The sequence below is a fragment of the Pleurodeles waltl genome, chromosome 6 (genome assembly GCF_031143425.1).
Source record: "Pleurodeles waltl isolate 20211129_DDA chromosome 6, aPleWal1.hap1.20221129, whole genome shotgun sequence".
In the NCBI taxonomy this organism is placed as follows: Eukaryota; Metazoa; Chordata; class Amphibia; order Caudata; family Salamandridae; genus Pleurodeles; species Pleurodeles waltl.
In genome coordinates, this window is record NC_090445.1 from 885,425,414 (window position 1) to 885,446,656 (window position 21,243).

General features: G+C 41.9%; 1 protein-coding gene across 1 annotated transcript in view; it reads right to left on the reverse strand.

Annotated features, from left to right (window-relative positions):
- DNMBP (dynamin binding protein) overlaps positions 1-21,243 on the reverse strand; it is a 469,368-nt gene that overhangs the window by 418,874 nt on the left and 29,251 nt on the right. The window contains exon 2 of the mRNA XM_069239684.1: positions 19,935-20,104. The gene's annotated coding sequence lies outside the window, so the exon portion shown is untranslated. The remainder of the gene's footprint in view (positions 1-19,934; positions 20,105-21,243) is intronic.

Genomic DNA, 21,243 nt, shown 5'->3' on the forward strand with positions numbered 1-21,243 from the left:
AAGCAAAGAGAAAAATGGCACACATTAACAATTGAAATGATGAAGAGAGTAGCTGTTGTTATGGTCGCTGTACATTGCTCTAACAATATTGTAAATATGCACTAAGTTGTTTATTTCATTTTTTTTATTTTTTATCTGTATGTGGAACACACATTAGGGTGTAAAAGGCTTTGTGTTTGGCTTTAGGAATAGTACATATTGTTTAGACTACATATCCCAGAATGCCACTTAAGGGCATGGCTTCGAGGATTAGTATAAATAGTGCTTGTAATGGATTGGGTAATTACCGTGACCAAGACCGGGAAGGTCGAAACGCGTTGGTGTTAGTTTGTTTGGGGTCCTGTTATGGAATAAAAGAAATCTGCTGTAATCCTGCGAGTGCCGCATTTTTGACTTAATTGTCAAACTGGTGTGAAGATTATTGATGGGACTAGGTCCTTCCCATGCGGGCACCGACATGAGAAGAGCGCGCCTCTTTGGATCTGTTGGAGCTGAGAGAGATATATATATATATATATATATATATATATATATATATATACACACACACACACACACACACAAATATATATATGTATATATCCACTGGAAAAAAAAAACCAAAGGTTGCAGGAACGTTATAGTTAGGCTCACATTTTAACCGTACAAGACCACAGAAATACACCTGTTAGAGTTATCTCAAGTTAGTATACTTGTGCACTAAGGTAACTATAACTCGTGCCCCCGAGTCCCTGTAAGGTAACTATAACTTGTGCCCCCGACTCCCTGTAATCTTTGTTTGTTTCAGTGAATTTCAGGCATGAAGAAGTAAATGTACTGAAATTACATTACATACACAATATTAGTTTATTTTAACACCTCTAAGCTAGGTATATTTTGCTTTCTTTACAGTTAATTCACTTATATGTTATTCTAGAACCCAAGAGATTAATATAGAACTGTAGTGGGGTTAATATGGCCTGACACCAATGTTGTATTCAGGGAACTATTACGACCAGGTCTTCCGTATTCTGGTGCAACCTATTTACTATGCAGAAGAAGGGTGGCCTATAGCCTGATGAAGGTGCTCCCAATTTGAAATAATTCATTGCTTTATTTCACATAACAAGATCAAAAATAAAATTCAGTGGAGATATACGAACAATAAAGGAAGTTTGCACTGGAATGTATAACTTCAAGGATATAGAGCTGAAAATTGTCTAACTGTGTATCAGAAGATGAATAAAGAATAGATGCGTAATTATTACTAATTATTCTATTACAACCATGATGGTTTACTTTCTTACAGCCATCCAGGTCATGACCTGTAGTTAACTCCAAGTGGGCTGAACAGCGCACAGTCTGTTCCTGATCAATTCAGTTACCTCTAGGGCCCACACAGTGAAGAAGCACATGGAGGGAGGTAGAGATGGGGCTGGTAGGTTCACGCCCTGTTGTTTACTGAGGCCCTGGGTCTTCAACACGCCTTATACACACCATATAACACAAGTTTTATTAATACCCACTCATAATTTCCACTTATTTTAATTAACCTCAGAAGGATGAGTCCTTCTCGTCTACGTTGTTGGACTCCTGTACATTAATAAGATGTGACTACCCCTCCCCTTTTCTGTCCCACATCCCCTGGTGCTTTGACAGTCTGTTTTACTCTTGGAGCAGAGAAGCCCTCAGTGCTGCGGGTCTTTGTAGAAGATGAGGTTTGGCGGAAGGAACAACAAATAGTGGCCCACTAAATAAAGCCTGAGGTTAGCTTGCTATGAATTAAAGCAGGAGGATCCTTGGCAGTTCTCCACTTCTGTAATGTTCAGGCTAAGAGTTCAAATTCGGCAATTTAACTCTTCATCCTTCTGATCTTTCTCTTGCCTCCACACAAAAAACAACATTTTATGTTTATCCCAAATTCATCACAAACACCATAATATTAATTCAGCTGTTTGGTTTTGCATAATGGGTGAATTTCATTTGCCTGGAGGCCGATGCCACATAGAAAATATTGCAATCTCCTGAACAAAATGAGGACTGTAGAGTTTCAGAATAATGCTACCTAAAACTAAAGGCAAAATTAGTAGTCAAATCATGTGACTCTATTTTAAGATCTGCATACACATACAGAGGGGTATGTGCCTCCAGGTGAGGTCCTAGCATTTATACCGTACCTCAACAGCTTGTAGGATAAGCACTGGCAAAGCAGGCGCCAAGAAAAATAACACATTCAAAGTATCTCATTAATTTTTCTTAACCAGCCAATCATAGAGAATAAGAAATGTGCATATAACACAGTCATTATACCATGCTTACATCGAATTGCCCTGCGGCATGACACACATAAATGGAAACTCACTTTTACAGATCAACATAATTTGAAGACGTTTGTCACATCCAAACCCAGACTTACTTTTGTAATACTGATGCAATACGTTCCTACTAGCAGCGCTAAAACATCACCACTCCGAAACTAACAAGTAGTAGCAACGACAAAAGGTCTGACTTTATTTAGAGTAGCAATGTATGTGAAAAAAATAATTCACAAATGTTGTTTATATGCCTGCACAAATGCTGTTTATTCTAATAAAGCCTGCCCTATTGCCTTTGTCAGGGCTGTAAAAAGGTAGACAAAATCAAAATGCATTCTGTAAAGAAGACATAGGGAGAAATGACCATGGCAGACAGTGTGATGATTAAGGGTACTTTTCAGATGCAAAACAGTTCCTCATACATTCCAATGGAGACACTTGCTGGAAGCCAGTATGAAACAATAAACACTCAATAGTAAGAGGAGAGCATTATTTTCCTCTCAGTGGTACCAAAAGTCCATCCTATGCATATTTAAAGAACTTGCATTAATACATATGCAGTTAGATGTGCTATCAAGCTAGACCATGGGTACTCACAAACATTTTCCCAGGGACCACACTCTTTAGTCTCTGTTGTGACCGAGGGTTACATTGATGCTCGCAGGGCAGCAGTCGGAGGGCTGGTGATGGGGAGGGGTAGTGGTAAAGTGGTTGATGGGTAAGTGAAGCGGATATATCGAATGTCTGAATTGCGCAATATAAAACCAGAAACTTGGGTATAAATCCCGGCTTCTCCACTTAACCAAATTGTGTGATCCTAGGCAAATGTTTGACTTCACTTTTCCTCCTTTTTCTTCATCATCACATATAAGAACCTTGAAATACGTCTTCAGGATGAATGCTGCATAATACCTTCTGTGTCTGATTTAATCAAATATAATGTTGTTTGTGTACAATAAAAGCCCAGCCCTCCCAAAGAGTTCCCATAACAGCTGGCTTGCCTCTTAGTTCACATTGATGTCAGGGTGTGGGGGAAAGGGGGATGAACGTTTTTTAATTTATGTTTGAAAATTATCACTCTAAAAATACTTCTTGGTGCAGTGATATAATTGTGTGTACTAAGGTGAAACATTTCTGTAGGTTAATGAAATGCACCTTTTGAATTTCAAAAAGATCATACTTTTATATTTCTTCTGCACGATGTCTCTAATAATGAAGGTGTATCTAAAGTTGAGTTCCAGGACACCCTAGTTACTCCCTTTCAATTAGCCTTCAACTAAATACTTGCCCGTTTAGTTAACAGTGTTTAGTGCTGGTGCCACGTGGAATAAAAAGCAGCACAGTGCTGCTGTTGACCTGGGGGCCGCATGTTAATGTCAGGAGGGCCGCATGCGGCCCCCGGCGTACTTTGAGTATCACTGAGCTAGACTAAAAACGTAGACAAGGAAGTGAGATGATAGATTAACTTGAGAAAGCTTTGTATTTCTACTGCATAGATGTTGATTGTAATTAGGGCTCCCGGTTTTGTTGATTGTAATTAGGGCTCCCGGTTTTACGACATTTATTATTTTAACATTTCCGTCTGTAGTTAGCCATATTTATTTTTTGGCCATTTTATAGGTCCTTATCCATATTTATTTTATGTTTTGAGAGTAAATGAAGTTGGAAAATGGTATATTCCCAAATTTATTTAAATGATATACGTGCATGCACTAATACTTTGATGCCTTTCACGTTTTAGCAAATTAAGCAGCCAAGTACAAAAAAACACTACACTTACAGGTACGTATTAGCATTATATGCAAATATATGTTAACATATGCCTGTTTGTAAGGGAATCTCTTACTGTTTTTAAATCCCAATAGTGTTTATCTGCTTTAGCAGTTGGTCTAGAATTCATGAGTGACAAGATGGAGAGAAGCACAATTGTCTGTATTTTTCTGCCTTTAAAAATAAATACAGAGTGGGAAATAGATTGTTTTCTGTCTGTATTTATCTGCAGGGGCGGCTCCTCCGTTAGGGTGGAGGAGCGCCGCCTCCCCCGCCAGCAGCAGAAGCTGCAAAACTTTCACAACGAGGGGATAATAAACTGTGCTTATTATCCCCTTGTTGTTAGAGGGGCGGGGCATCTGGGATGAGGAGCTGTGAGGGGGAGTTCTCAACACTCCCCCTCACTGCACATTTATGTTTGGCTGACCGGCCAGCTTGGGCCGGCCAAACATACATGCGCGGTAGGCTCTCTCCAGCCCGGCAACTAGAGCCTGCACAGGCTTCCAGTCTGCCTGCAAAACATACCCATACCCCACCCCTATCCATCCCCCACCCCACACCCACCTGCTCCTTTCCAGCGAAGCGGCCTGCAACTGTTTATCTGTAAAAACTGAAATTTGGAAGTCTTAATTATAATGTCCTCACAATTTTAGTATCAGAATGTTGGTGAGAATAAGCATGACTGTTGTGATTTTTAAAGGTATAATGAACAAAGTAGGCTATTAGTTCAATGCTGTAAGGGTCGACCACAGCCAGCCTACTTCAACCAACTCTACATACTGGAAGATTTCGATTAATATCGAAAATGAAAACTGCAATTACCAGAAACTGGTTAAGATGCCATTACTAGCTAAAAGAGACTACTAGCAAATTGACAGATGAGCATGACACTAAAACACACAAATTATTTCCAACTCCGTTTCTTGTTGCCATTTTGCAAAGAGCTTTAATTACCACCAGGTGTTTTGATGAAGGGAGTAACAGTTTATTAAACAAGCCATGGAAAAGCCAATAGGTTTTGCCTATGCAAAATCTTTTGGGTTTGTCAATATTTTTTTTCCAATTTATTATAATTAAAAGGTGCTCACTTGAGTACTAAAGAGGTACATTTTGTTATTTGTGTATCTTCTCTCAGTGTGTGTGGCAGTGGGTAAGGTCACAAAGATGAAAACGGCAAGAACCCTCTCTTCTCCAAGTGTGAAGTTATGTGTATCTATACATGGGCAGCACAGGGGTGCAGAACACTGACAAAGAAAAGCACTTTAAAGCTTTACAGTGGGACTTTGCTGACTTCCCGTTTCTTATTGTATTGTAATTTATATAGTGCTTACTACTCTGATGAGGAGCTGAAGGGCGTATTGGATGAGTCACACACAACTTTAAATATATATATATTTTTTTACATTTTTGAAAAATAAAAAAAATCTTAAATTGTTATACATATCTGCTTATGTGTTACAGTGTTTATCTTGCTATGGCTGGCGGCATGAGTTACACTTGCATTGTCCAAAATTCACATATTAATTAGTTACTGGTGTTCTTTGCAGCAAAGTTCTAAATCGAAAACAATGGAAAGCACGGAGTCCTTTTACAGCGATGTGTTAGTTGTGCCATTTGCTTAACCTTAAAGCTCTGGCATTGGGGAAGAGGGCTCTTGAAACTATATTGTATAGCAAGCATTGCTAGAAACAAGACAGTAAGAAGAGGGGTAGCAGAGCAGCTTTAGCCTACCTTTTGTCTACAGTGGGCTTGTTTGCAGAAGACTGGGTAGGAGGGTGGCAGGTGGGAGTCATCTTTGCATTTTGGAGCTAGAAGAGCATGGCAGCCTAGTCTGTAGAAAGACAGGGTACTTGAGAGGACCCTTTGTGTCTCAGGAAAGGGGCTGTGGGTGCTATCAACAATGTGAGAGAACGCCGGGGAAGAGAAGAGACGGCCTGCAGATGCACTCATATGGATTGCTGGATTACATTTTTTTTTTTTTAAATAAATTCCTAAGTGCTGAGCCAACACAAGGACACTGGCCACCAGCTACTGCCCAGAAGCTGTACTTGGGCCAAGCTCCACAGCATGGACAAGGAAGTAAAGCAGCAGCAGGAAGCCATGGAAAGTGAAAGCAGATGACATGCAGACCAATAGTAAACGTGGAAATTAGAACGACGCCGATTTCAACAAATGGAAGTACAGGTAAGTAATGGGTGGGTTCTAAGCCCCTTTTAAGATTTTTTCTTCCCATACAAGTAGTGCAGACAAAACCTAAAAAAACAAAAAAAACAAAAAAGCAGGAACAACCAGTTCCGAAAAGGATGCAGCATAACAACAGAATGATAATAAATTAAGTTGCTGTGTTTCTTATACTGAATATAAACCAGAAAAATTGCTCACACTTGGTGCCAAAATTGTTCATTTACTGTGTAGCTGGAATTAAAAAAGCCCTAACTCCTACTACGCACATCTGGAAATGAAATAGCATCTCTGCTCTTACCTCAATAAAAATGCAGCCTTGAAACTCAGTAAACAGGCTCGGATAAAATAAACAGGCTGGTAAACGCCCCTGCTTCACCTAAGCCAGGCCTGTTCCTGCATCTGGGATTAATCAAGGGTACAGGAAGGAAAGCACGAAAAATACAACATGCATCTGGAACGGAAGGGGATTGAAGCACTGTAGCCCAAAGTCATTCTTTATCTGTGATGACCCACCTACAGTGACATTTTAAGCCCCCAACACCCCACCCGACCAATCTTTACAGGAGAGGAGACGTTTGGGTGACACCTTTCACATGGGTGTCAGTCACTTAGAATACAGTGTGTGAACTTAGCAGTTTATACTTTTGTTTATGGTACTTTTGTTTAGCATGTCAATATACACTTATACATTTTTTCTTAGTTTTGCTGCTCTATGAAAAAAATTACGTTTAAAGTAAAGTGTTTTCACATTTACTCAACTAATAAATGTGCACTTCTATTTGGAGGCCTCTCGGATTCTAGCACTGTAAGCAACCACATATAATGCAATACAAACTAATGCCCTCGCAGTGATGACTGAAGCGTGGAGAGACAGTCTAACGAACATCAACTTTTTCTTTTGTTTTTAAAAATAATTATGGGCAAGAAAAAGTATTGCTCCCCATCTGCATTTAAATACAAAAAAAGTTGTAAAAAATAAATGTAAAGTTGTGCCCTTGTTTATAAATGAGCTGCAACACACAATTGTAATGCTACAAACACACCGTAATTAGTCAAAATGCACATGAGAAACACAAACAAGCATTGGCAAAGCCAATAAGTCTTTCCCATGAGAGATACTGGCTTTGGCAATGATTTGTAATCATTCAGTACAGCAGTGCAGCTGCTATACAGCATGGCTAAAAATACTCAAAATTTTATAACTATTTTAAGGCATGTGCTCCCTTATCCACTCTTGCCGGTCCTTTCCCCCTACGAGTGTCCTTCTCTTCAGCCCTTCCACCATGTTGCCTCGTCCCCAACACACTCCCTGTTAGAAATGGGGTCTTTGGTTGGCAGTCTACCCCCTGCCCAAGCAAGGACCCTCATTCTAGTCAGGGTAAAGGAGAATCACACTCAGCTAAAACCCGCTCACCCCCTTGGTAGCTTGGCATGAGCAGGCAGGCTTAACTCCAGAAGCAATGTGTAAAGTATTTGTACCAACACACACAGTAACTCAGTGAAAACACTACAAAATGACAACACAGGTTTTGAAAAATAGGTAATATTTATCTAAACAAAACAAGACTTAAACGACAAAAATCCAACATACACAAGTCAAGATATGAATTTTTAAAAGAGTAAGAGTCCTAATCCTTAGAAAACAGTGAGTACACTGTTAGCGCACAAACGTACCTGGGTAGCATCAAAATAAAGCCGCACGGGTGAGTGTGCTTCAAAAAAGGCCAGCAATGCATCAATTTCTCACCTGCAAGCGAGAACCCGAGTCGTTCCTCCTTCGGTAGGGTTGCACTGTTTCTTGGCTCCCGCAAGAGAGCGATGCATCAATCCCAGGCAGGCACTTCGGGTCCAGGCAGGCTTTGCATTGATTTTCCACACCCAGTGATGTTGCATTTAAATCCGGTTGCACAGTGTCAAGAAACCGTGCTGCGAGGGGCCTTGGGTCATTAACAGCAGCCACTGCGGGTGTTGCATGTTGTTTGTCCAGCCGCGTTGCGTCGATCTCCCAGCTGCAATGCAGGTGGAGCGTAGATTTTAGCGGGGAGGCCGACGGTGCGTAGTTTATCAGCTGGGGGCGGGTCGCGCGTCAAAAGTTTCCCTGCACAGCAGTCTTTGCGTGGATTTTCAGTTCTTAGCTGCCAGCTTCACCCCTTCAAGGCCCAGGGACTGGATAGGGCACCACTTGGCAGGGCAGGAGTCTCAGCAGAGAGTCCAGGTGCCGGCAGGAGAAGTCTTTGATGGCCCTGAGATTTCAACAACAGGAGGAAAGCTCAGTCCAAGCCCTTGGAGATTCTTCTCAAGCAGGAATGCACAACAAAGTCCAGTCTTTGCCCCGTTTCACAGGCAGAAGCAGAAACTCACACAATAGCCCAACAAAGCAGTCACAGGCAAGGGCACTTCTCCTCAGCTCTTCTCATTGGCAAAGGTTCCTCTTGATTCCAGAAGTGATCTAATTTTCAGGGGTTTTGGGTGTTTTTCTTATACCACTTTCAGCCTTTGAAATAGGCCTACTTCAAAGAGATCCTGTCTTGCCCAGGCCAGGCCCCAGACACACCAGGGGGTTGGAGACTGCATTGTGTGAGGGGGAGGCACAGCCCTTTTAGGTGTAAGTGGCCACTCCTCCCCTCCCTCCAGCCCAGATGGCTCATCAGGATATGCAGGCTACACACCAGCTCCCTTTGTGTCACTGTCTAGAGGAGCAGTGCTAACAGCCCACCTGTCAAACTGACCCAGAAAGGGAATCCACAAACAAGCAAGCCACAGAATGGTTTAAGCAAGAAAATGCCTACTTTCTAAAAGTGGCCTTATCACACACACACAATCTAAAAAACAACTTCACTAAAAGTTGTATTTTTAAATTGTGAGTTCAGAGACCCTTAAACTCCATATTTCTATCTGCTCCCAAAGGGAATCTGCGCCTTAATATATTTAAAGGCAGCCCTGTGTTAACCTATGAGAGAGATAGGCCTTGCAATAGTGAAAACCAAATTTGGCAGTATTTCACTGTTAGGACATTTAAAACCATCAGTACATGCCCCACCTTTAACATACACCGCCCCCTGCCCATGGGGCTACCCAGGGCCTATCTTAGGGGTGCCTTACAAGTATAAAAAGGGATGGTTTAGGCCTGGCAAGTGGGTACACTTGCCAAGTCGAATTGGAAGTTTAAAACTGCACCACAGACACTGCACTGGCAGGTCTGAGACTTGTCTACAGGGCTACTTATGTGCGTTGCACAACCAGTGCTGCAGGCCCACCAGTTGCATTTGGTTTAAGGCCCCGAACACCTCTAGTGCACTGTACTAGGGACCTACTAGAAAATCAAATATGCCAATCATGGAAAACCAATTGCACATAAATTTTATGTAGGAGCACTTGCACTTTAGCACTGGGTAGCACTGGTAAAGTGCCCAGAGTATCAAAGCGAGCAAAAACAGAGTCCCATACACATCAACAAGCTGGGAAACTGAGGCAAAAAGTTAGGGGAGACCACGCCAAGTCTAACACTCCCCAAACAAAGGAGTGGGATGGGAGACGAGTAAACATGGAGTAAGGAAGGGCAGGAGAGGAAGACATGGATGGGGTGGGAGAGGACAGCCAAGAGGGCTGAGGGAGCACACAGACAAAGGAAGGTTAACAACAGGGGGAAGCACACAGACAATGGAGGGCCAACACGAGGCACAAGTACACGGGCAATGGAGGTGGGTTGTAGAGGCAAGCACACGGAAAATGGAGAATGTTTGGGAGGATCTAGGGCAAGTACAAGGACAACGGATGGAGGGAGGGACTGGTTGGGCGTTAGGGGTTGCAGCAAGTAAACAGACAAACATACAGACAACAGACAGTAAGAAGGAAGGGTAAGGGAACACCAACAACAGAGGGTGGATAAGAATTGCTGGGACAACACACTGAGTGGAGGGAAGAAGCACATGAGGGAGACAGCTACAACACACATATACTCTCATTGAACGCTTAAACAAAAGGAAACAAGCATTTGCAATGCAATAGGTCTCCTATTTACTTGAGTTAGCGCCACCAGCATTGTAAATGCATAACTGGATTTTTCTTGCCACATAAATTGGTCAACCCTGCCGCATAATGCACACCACCGCATCCAACAGCTACCACGCCGCTGCTGGGGCAAGGTCACCGAGGACCAACTGACTACCGCCCTCGCCCTGAGACCACCCACCGACCCAGACACCGCCGCGACCAACCTCACACAGTGGATCAACGACTGCGCCAACACCCTCGCCCCTCTCAAGACCTTTATAACCAACCACACCAACAAGAAAGCCGCCTGGTTCACCGAGGACCTCCGGATCTCCAAGCACACCTGTCGGAAGCTGGAGAAGAAATGGCTCCACGACCGAACACCAGACAACCACACAGCTCTCAAGAGCGCCACCGGCAGACATCACCAACTCATCAGGACCGCCAAGAAGACCGCCTTCAAGGACCGCCTAGACAACAACGCACACAACACCAAAGAGCTCTTCAGCATCGTGAAAGAACTCTCCAACCCCAGCTCCATCATCAATGACATCCTGCCATCTCAAGACCTGTGCGACTCCCTGGCCACCTTCTTCCACCGCTTCAACCCCGACCCCCCCACACGCGCCACCGAGTCCACCACCCCTGCGACTACCACTCACACCAGTCGCCTGACCGTCTGGTCCAGCGTCAGCGCCGAAGACACCATCAAAACCATGAACTCCATCCACTCCGGATCCCCATCGGACCCCTGCCCTCACCACGTCTTCAACAAAGCCAGCGCAGCCATCGCGCTCCACCTCTGGAAAACAATCAACTGTTCCTTCGAGACAGCAACCTTCCCAGAAAGCTGGAAGCACGCCGAGATCAACGCCCTTCTGAAGAAGCCCAAGGCGGATCCCAAGGACCTCAAGAACTTCCGGCCCATCTCCCTGCTCCTTTTCCCGGCAAAAGTGACCGAGAAGATTGTCAACAAACAGCTGACCCGCTACCTCGAAGTCAACAACATCCTGGACCCTTCCCAATCCGGTTTTCGCAGTAACCACAGCACGGAGACCGCCCTCATCGCCGCCACTGACGACATCCGGACCCTGATGGACAAAGGAGAAACAGCCGCCCTCATCCTCCTGGACCTATCAGCAGCCTTTGACACGGTCTGCCACCGCACCCTATCAGCACGCCTCCATGACGCCAGTATCCAAGAGAAGGCCCTGGCCTGGACCACATCCTTCCTCTCCGGCAGAACCCAGAGCGTCCGCCTCCCACCCTTCCGCTCCAAAACCACCGAGATCATCTGCGGCGTCCGACAGGGATCCTCCCTCTGCCCGACACTGTTCAATATCTACATGGCCCCCCTAGCCCACGTCGCACGACAACACAACCTCAACATCATCTCCTACGCCGACGACACCCAGCTGATCATATCCCTCACCGAAGATCCCTACACCGCCAAAACTAACCTCCACCGAGGAATGAAGGCCGTAGCCGACTGGATGAAGGACAGCAGACTGAAGCTGAACTCAGACAAGACGGAGGTCCTCATTCTCGGACCCACCCCATCAGCCTGGGACGACTCTTGGTGGCCCACGTCACTAGGCACAGCCCCGGAACCCACGGACCGCGCACGCAACCTGGGGGTCATCCTCGACTCCACTCTCTCCATGACCAGGCAAGTCAACGCCGTGTCCGCGTCCTGCTTCAACACCCTCCGTATGCTCCGCAGGATCTTCAAATGGATCCCCCTCGACACAAGAAAAACCGTTACCCAGGCCCTCATCACCAACAGACTCGACTACGGGAACGCCCTTTACTCAGGAATTACAAACAAGCTCCTGAGACGACTCCAACGCATCCAGAACGCCTCGGCCCGACTCATCCTCGATGTCCCCCGCCGCAGCCACATCACACTCCACCTGAGAGGCCTGCACTGGCTCCCCGTCAACAAAAGGATCACCTTCAAGCTCCTGATCCACGCACACAAAGCACTGCACAACACCGGACCCACCTACCTCAACAACCGACTCAGCTTCCACACCCCCACCCGAAGCCTCCGCTCAGCCAACCTCGCCCTCGCCACAGTTCCCCGCATCCGAAAAACCACCGCCGGCGGCATATCCTTCTCCTACCTCGCCGCCAAGACCTGGAACACTCTCCCCACCATCCTACGACAGACCCAGGACCTGCTGGCCTTCAGAAGACTCCTCAAGACCTGGCTCTTCGACCAGTAGCACCCCCCATCCCCAGCGCCTTGAGACCCTCGCGGGTATGTAGAGCGTTTTACAAATGCAGTGATTGATTGATTGATTGATAATTTGGTCGTCTCTGCCGCATAGTTTCAGTGGCCCTGCAAATAATTAAGGCACTTTTATTTACCTTCTTCCTCGATCTGCAGCAAAAAATGAAAATATTGCCATTAATTACAAACTAGTGTGAGGACCCAGAAATGACCTAGAAAGAAAGAGCACATCGTGCTGACCATTTTGATGGTGGTACCATTGTCCTAGGCCCACTATACAGTAAGTTATGGGCAAAAATGTTTTGTAAGAGGAATGCCCTGCAAAACATTGAGGGCCAGTTTCCGAGTGCAGCGAATATTGTAGTAGCTTGACTCTAATGCTCAGAACAGCCCCTAGAGGGCACCACAATAAAAATAGCATTTTGAAGAAACATGGTCAAGTAACCATATAGCCAGCCCCTAGCGGACATAACCACATAAAAAGAGAATGGCAGAAAGCAATGCAGTGTAACCATATATTTAGCCCCTACAGGGCATAGTACCCTACTCATTTTCAGACCTAGGAAGCCTACTGCAATAATTTTACAAACAAACAAAGCCCTTAAAAACATAATCTACTGCCAGCCGTGAAACAAAAGTTTCAGCCATGAGAGCTTAAAAAGACACTGAATGATGGGGGAGTTTACTATTTTGGCCCTCCCCCCAACCAAGAGCGGGCACCCAGAGATGACCTAGACAGAAGGAGCTTGTCGTGCTGAATGGTTTGGTGGTGGGCCCATTGTCCTAGGACCTCCACAGGTTGAGTTATGAGCCAAAATGTTTTGCAAAAGAAATGCCCCGCAAAGCATTATGGGGAGAGTTTCCCAAGTGCAGTGAATACTGTAGCATCGGCTTACCCACTATGCCTGGACAGCCACGTTGAGGATTTCTGTGTTTTTTCTGTTTAAAATGCACCAGTTTGTATATTTTTTAACTGCTAAACTTGTACGTAAATGGCAATCATGCAAAGCGCTCCTCTGTTCGAGTTTGCGTTATGTGAAACTTCAAAAATAAATAAATTAAAAAAAGAACACCCCCTTCATGCTTGCAGCCTTTGAGTACAGACACCACAAAGAAACAGCGGCATGCCCAAAAAGAAGGAAACGGAAGAAACAACATACAGACATGAAGCGGGAAGCGGAGAGGCAAAAGAAAAAAGTATACAGCTGATCATGCAAAAATCCGTGTAACGTGGTCAGCCTCCAAGGCGTTAACAAAGCAGCCTCAAGGTGGGATAAACGTAAAGCATTTACTTACGCAATCAAGGGAATTTTGAAAGGCAGGCCAAGGAACTAATAAAAGTGAAAGCCCACAGTAGATTACAACATGTCGAGAGACAGCGCATGCGTGCTGCCTAGGCTTGACCTAAAAATTACGTCTGAAAAAGTGAGCGGCGGAAGGGCACATTAATGCATCCATCCTCAAGGAGAGGGACACACATGAAAAGGAAGGAAAGCCCAGGGAAGCTAACAAATAAGAAGCAAGCAAATTAGGGTGATAATGAAGCCAAACAATGGCAAGCAATGAGTGGACTCACAAGGGTCAGCGCATATCTGTTTTCGGTGAGATCTAAAAAGGGAGACTCACAGAGCAGTGGTACCCTTACATAAAATTACAGCTTCACAGTTACAAATGGCTTCTTCTAGATCTGGTTGCTAGCACATGAGTTGTGAACATCTACTGTTATGGAGAAACTTTCAATTGTGTCTTGGAACTGGTTATTCGTGTTTACTTGTTTCCCTTGTGTGTTCATTCCACTTTAGCATAAACTCCATTTACTGCTTCCTAAACAAAATAACTGAAAGTAAAAAAAAAAAAAAACTGGAGTACATTATACGTCTTCTGAGACTAGTATAAGTGATTTACTGCATGCAGTTTTGCCGCATGCAATTTAATGTCAGCACTCAAAACACAGGTGAATACCGCACGTGGCAAATTCGCATGGGCAAAACCATACAATCACAAACATGATAAGCAACAGCCGAACTACCTTCAAAAGCCTCCTTCGCCCAAACACAAGTAGTAAAATATGTACACTTAAAAATAATAAACACAAATATTACTAATAGGCCTGTCTATCAAAACACACAGTATAAAGCAGAAATTATTAAAATGCAAACCGAATGCAATCCCCTCTATAGATATATGTGATGTATTTCCCCACACCCTCTTGAAAGCCGAAAACTGCAGCAAAGAGAATAAACCAAAATACGTCCTTCCTTTCTGAAACAGTCATTCAAGAACTCAATTATTACATCAGTAATAGGTTGTCCAATTCTTTTGTACTAAACCCATTTTGAAAAACAGTCAATGAGTACTAACACATATCTTATCATGACTAATTCCTTCTATGGACTTAACAAATCCATGGCTAACTCCTTTCATGGTTGTTCTGGTAAGCTCTGCAAGTTTACGCCAGTCTTCTTTGTTTTCAAAACCTTATCAGAATCCTGACACAAAATAATTTTTTTTATAAAATCTACCACTTCAGTATCCATGAATGGCCACCAAAACAGATCTCTCAACTTTTTGATGGTTACCGATTGACTCATGTGTCCAATATGAGCTATAGATATCAATTTCCATCTTATTTCTGCGGGAGGTAAAAAAAGATTCACTTTTCCTTAGAATTCCATTTTCTATAGACAATTAATTTCTTACTTTCCAAAAATACTTGTAATTTCATTTGTCAAAAAATTCTCTAATGGACAATCATTTATGGTAAAACCCTTCACAGTTTTCAGTAGTTCATCCTTATCAGATGCTGTTACCCATTCTTCTTCAAAAATAAGCTCTCCTACTGATAACACAACATCTTTTACACTTGCCACCACACAGTCTTCAAGAATATCTGGTTTCGCAATAGATTAGTTTTACAAGATAATCTTGATAAGCAATCTGCTCTAACATTTATTGTGCCTTACAAGTAAGTCACTGTAAAGTTATATTAATAAAGTTTTGCCAAAATACGTGTCAACCTTGAAAATGCTTTACCCATTCCATTTTTAGATAATAATGCAATGAGTGGCTTATTATCCGTCCTTAGGTTGAATTTATTTACCCATATGTACATTTTAAAATGTTCTACGGACCATATGCAAGCTAGTGCTTCACGTTCGATAGTAGAATACTTGCTTTCAGTAGCAGTTAATGGTCTGGGAGCAAACGCAAGAGTTTGTTCCACATTGCCTTTAATCTGATTTAAGACTGCTCTTAATCCTGTCGAACTTGCATCTACTGTGATTACATTGAAAGCATCACTAGAATATGGTGACAGTGGTTAAGAATTTTAAATTTCCATTTTCAACTTGTTAAAAACTTCCACATGTTCACTTAACCATGTAATTTTCACGCCTTTTTTTTTTTAGTAATAACCGCAAGAGCATAGCTAATTCACAAAAATGTTAGATAAACCATGAGTAATATTCACATAAACCTAAAAAAGAACTAACGTGATCTCTGTTTTTTGGTTCTTCAATATTTTGTATCATGCTTAAGGATTCTTTTTTTTGGTGTAATTCCCTTTTCAGAAATATCATGTCCTAAACAGTCTACTTCTTTTCCTAAGAATGTACACTTGTCTAAACGAATTGTCATTCCCCCTCTCATTCAAAATTGGCATTACCTTGTCTAGTGTTTTATAATGATCAGAATCAGTGTATATTAAAATATCATCTTGGAATGCAATTACATTGTCAATATTTTTAAATAGACAAAAAAAAGTAACTTTTGAAAAACCGAAGCAGTGGATGCTCATCCAAATGGCATGCGTGTATACCGGAACGCACCATCAGGTGTAATAAAAGTGGTAATGCAACGAGATTTGGAAGTTAACTCTACTTGATGGTATGCTGCCTTTAAATCAATTTTTGAAAATAATTTCGAGCCCTCTAATTATGTAAATAACTCTTGAATACATGGCAGAGAATGGCAGTCCACTAAAATGTATTTATTAACGATCTTAAGTCTGCACACATACGTAACTCTCCTGTTTTCCTTTTCACCAGAACAATTGGAGATACCCATTCAGTAGCTTCAACAGGTTCTATAACACCTTCTTTGCACATATTCATTAGCATTTCAGACGATTCCTTTCTAACCGACAAGGGAACATGTCTCAGTTAGTTTCACAGAAATGGTATTATCTTTAAGCTGAATGTGATGAGAAAAGCTTGACATTTCCCCTAATTCCTTACGAAACAAATCTTTGTGTTTATCTGATAACATTTCCAACGTATCCGTATTTGTGACATTATGTTGGACTGTTTGTATATTATCAGATATATACACTGGAATCTTTGCATTGGGATTGAGCATATTTCCCATTTTCCCTTGATGGCGCCAACCTATAACTTGTAACCCATTAATGGCAATATACACTTTACCAATAATAGACCTGTTTAAAAATGTAATTTCTGCAATGAAAAATCGAAGCATATCAATCTCTTTGCCACCAGAACCATATAACTTGACATCATTAGGTTCCAGTTTTTTATCAATCCAGCTTTTATTTAAAAAAAACAAAAAACTGATCCAGAATCTGCCATAACCTTAACCATTTTACCCTCACGAGAAATCTCAAATTCAGGTGGAACATAAGGTTCTGTGTCAATTCCTACATTTTCAATTACTTTACCAACAATTAGTATTAAGGTCATCCACAAATATGTTAGTAACCTCAGTGTCTGAAACATATTATTTATCACCATTCAGTATTTTAGTGTTTTCATGTTTGAAAACATCTTTCTCTTTTACAGACAGTACCAAATGTTCTACCATATACGTTTTGGACTGATCTGTATACATTACCAAAATTGCCTATTTTCTTTAGCAGCACAAAACATGCGTTTTAGAACCACATTTGTCACAATATACACTTTGTGTATTACAACTCCTGAATTATATCCTCTACTTTGTTTAGTCATATAAACATGTTTTCCTTTCATATCTTTTCCTTTAGTAGTAGACTTACTTTATTTCAATGTCTTGTATTGATAAGGCTGCAACACCTTTGTTTATATCATCAACATTAAAAGCTTTAAATGATTTCATTGTACATTCTACACTCTTAGCTGTGGCAACTGTCTCTTTCAGTGTGGGATTCTGTTGTCTAAGCAGTTATTCCTGTATTTTTTTTATTCGAGCAAAAAAGAATTAACTGATCTCTAATATAGGTGTCTACTGTTGCTCCAAAATCACAATCTGCAGCTAAAATTCTTAATCTAGAGACATGAGTCAACTGACTTATTTAGTAATTGATGTCTTGTGAAAAACTTGTATCATTCCATAACAGTGTGTGGTTCTTCTGAAAATATATTTTTTAATTTGTCTATAGCTTCTGAAAAACAATTGTAATCTCTTGCATCAGTTCCAGGAGGTGGCAACACTGGTGGTAAATGATCAAACATTTCTTCAGCTTCAAAGCCAATTAAATTAAGTAGTAGTGCTTTTTTTCTGTGCGACTCAAATGAATCTGCATTTATTGCCAACATATAATTTTTTTAATGTCTGAACCATTTTTCCCATTTCATTGTAGCTTTATTGGATGAATTTAAAAATGGAGGAGGCATTTTTCCGCATGTGGTATTCGTTCTGTAATAATATTTTAAATGTTATATTGTAAATAATTTTGGAAATGTATAAGTCACCAGTAAATTGAATTGCAGCTAACTAACTTTAATATTATGTGCACATCACAGATGATGTTCTTCTGGAAGACTAATATCTTGTGCACTTCACATATGATGTTCTGGAAGGTCTGCTCATCATCATATATTGGTTTCCAAGAAAAGAGGCACTTTTGTAAAATATTTCCCAATATTAGAACAAGGTGTGCCTGTCACCCAAGACGACTGATTTAAAGTAGTAATATGATTTTATTTTATAATTATGTCACAAATTCTTATCAGAATAATTAACAGTCACAGTTTGCCAAATCATGTAAATAGATGCTGATAAGAAGCACACTTGCCATACCTAAGATGGCCGCTGAGCCATGACGCTAACCGACTTGAATAAACAGTTTAGCATTCACTCTATGCTCGCACATACGTTGCCTCACCGCTTGTCTGTCAGTCCTCTAGAACAAACCGGAACAACAAAGCAAAGCGTACCACCACTGCGGTCATGCTTGATCACCATAGGATAGTGTCGCAGGTGCGACACATCGGAATAAGCAGTCACAGCGGCACAGAGCTCACATATGGATGATAATTAAGTTCTTTGTGATGGTGAGTGCTCCACAAGGTTAGTTTGTCGCCAATTTGTAGTAAATACGAAGACTCCGTATTAAGTTCCAAGCATGTAGTTTAATTGAGCACTCACACCAATTGCACTGTTCCCAACAAAATCAAACATCTAACAATTCATAGAGCAACCAATAGTATAAAAGCGAATACAATGAAGAGAAAGAACGTTGACTATGCATACATTCCAGGCCTAGTATTACACTATTACACAATGTTTATCGCTATTCATCACGGAGGCAGACAAAATGTGTCTCAAAGATAAGGCCAGCATTCTTTTCTTCAACTCTTTCACATAAAAGACGAGATGGAATAAACGGCCGTCCTCTACAAGCACCTCTGGAAGGTGACTGACTCAATGCTTTAACCCTGGAAGTAACAGAGCCAAGCTCACACACTGTACTATGTTAGCAGGTTATTTTCTATAACTCAAATGCATGGCGCCAGAAGCACAAGTGTCCCAGGGCTCAGCCTGGACACCCGTGTTCTCATCCACGACGGTGCACTTCTGGGGCAACCACTGTACCTCCCTCCCTTTGTCCCAAAATGTCAATGTGTGTGATTTAAATCTGAAAAAACAACTGTACAGAATGCTGTCCAGAGGTGAAAAGGCATTACATAATTATGGGAATTGTGCTCACGGGTGCAATGCTGAAGGTCCAAAACAGTCGCTTTTATATATAAACAAAACGTATGGGGATTGTTACTTTATATTTAAAAAAAAAAGATTGGGAAAGATGATCTCAAAAGATCCTTCCCACTTCGGCCACTAGCACTGTCCCGATGTTTCAGCCCCCTTTCACAGTGATCCCCAATTATCTGGTATCCACAGGACTAGACGTACCGCACTGCTCTACATACTGCATCCTCTATTAGACATACTCCTGCTCTACATACAGCACCTTAAATTTGATTTACTCATTCTCCACATAGAGCATCCAGGTTTCAATCTACTCCTGCTCTACATACATCACCTTGTGGCTGATTATATATATATTCCTGCTAAAATGAAAATGATTTCTGGAAGCACTTCACTGTTCCTCATGTCAAACACACTACAACTGTATCAAAAGCTAGAGTTGCGTGAATTCAGGAAACAGAGCATCAAATCTTTCTAACAGGTTCAATACTGTGACAGGCTCTTTTAGAAAGCACAGAAAGATAGATACTCACAGGTTAAATTCAGATAATTCTGTAGTTCTCAGCGACAGTTCTTCAGTTCCTGAGCACAGCAATCAAATCAACGTAGCTTTCTTGTGTAAAGACCTCCAGAGGCTTATGGCGTCGAGAACACTGGTTCCTTTTATTCGTCAGCGTGAAAATATTTTTGATTTCTAAACAACCTAGAGCATTCCAAAAAATCAGAACACTGAATAAGCATTCAGAAAAGTGAATCATTTAAACAATCAAAAAAACAAAGTAAAATGTAAAACAGCACACATCCTGAAACTTCTGCATTGCCTCTCTTTTCTGAAATGGAATAACCTGAGGAACAAAATTATGAAACCTACCAAGGATGCTACTTTCCTCACGATTACTCATTTACTGACCGCAGATAATATGCTATTTTACAACCATTGTGTAAAATGTACATGACCACCTTTGAGGTTTTTCTTGACCTCTCTTCAAGTCAAACAATTTGCTGTGCAATCACATCGCACCTCTTTTGCATTTCCTGCAGAGTTTAAACCCTCTACACAAAATGGTGACAATATCGTTTTGATGGCATTGAGGACCCAGGGGTCATGTAATGTTGATATGCTGATCCTTGGTGTTTACATCATGCTGAGGATGGTTCCTGCACTGTGGTACGTAACCATCTGGCATCTCACACTTTAGGCACAGAAGCACTGGTTCAATAAAAAAAAGCAACACTGGGTTTCTTAGAAGGATGCAGGAGTGCCTTTCAGTCTCTCTCATAACACTATTCGCCTAGCCATGCCTTAGAAAAAGTAATGGGATAGTCTATAGAATGAACTGAAAGTATACAACAACTGATTCTCAGTTTCATCATGTACTAGATCACCTTAATATTACAAAATTGCGCTGATTGAGGATTGTTAGGGAGGTCCTGCCCAGGGAACATTGTTTACAAATTTCATGGCATAGCACTGGGGAAACCACTATCCACAGTTAAGATATTTCGGTGTCAGAGGCAGAACATAACCTGGGACTCTCACCGGAAGAGATGAAGCATACTTCTTGCGAACCCAGAATTAGGTGGCAACAAATCTAACCTAAAATATATCAGGAAATATGTGTTGTAGCACTATGGATCAAATGATTCTGTGTTCAGAACTGTCAAGTCCACTCAATGAAAACAACATGAAGGGACTAGATCCAACGGTAGACTTGTTGCTTCTCCAAAACCGTTGATAGAAGATGAAAACACTAACAGATTTCAGTGACCTTTCTATGTCACACTCTTTTAAACAATCCGGTCACCCGCCAGATACTCACTATTGGGCTGCATGGCAGGTGT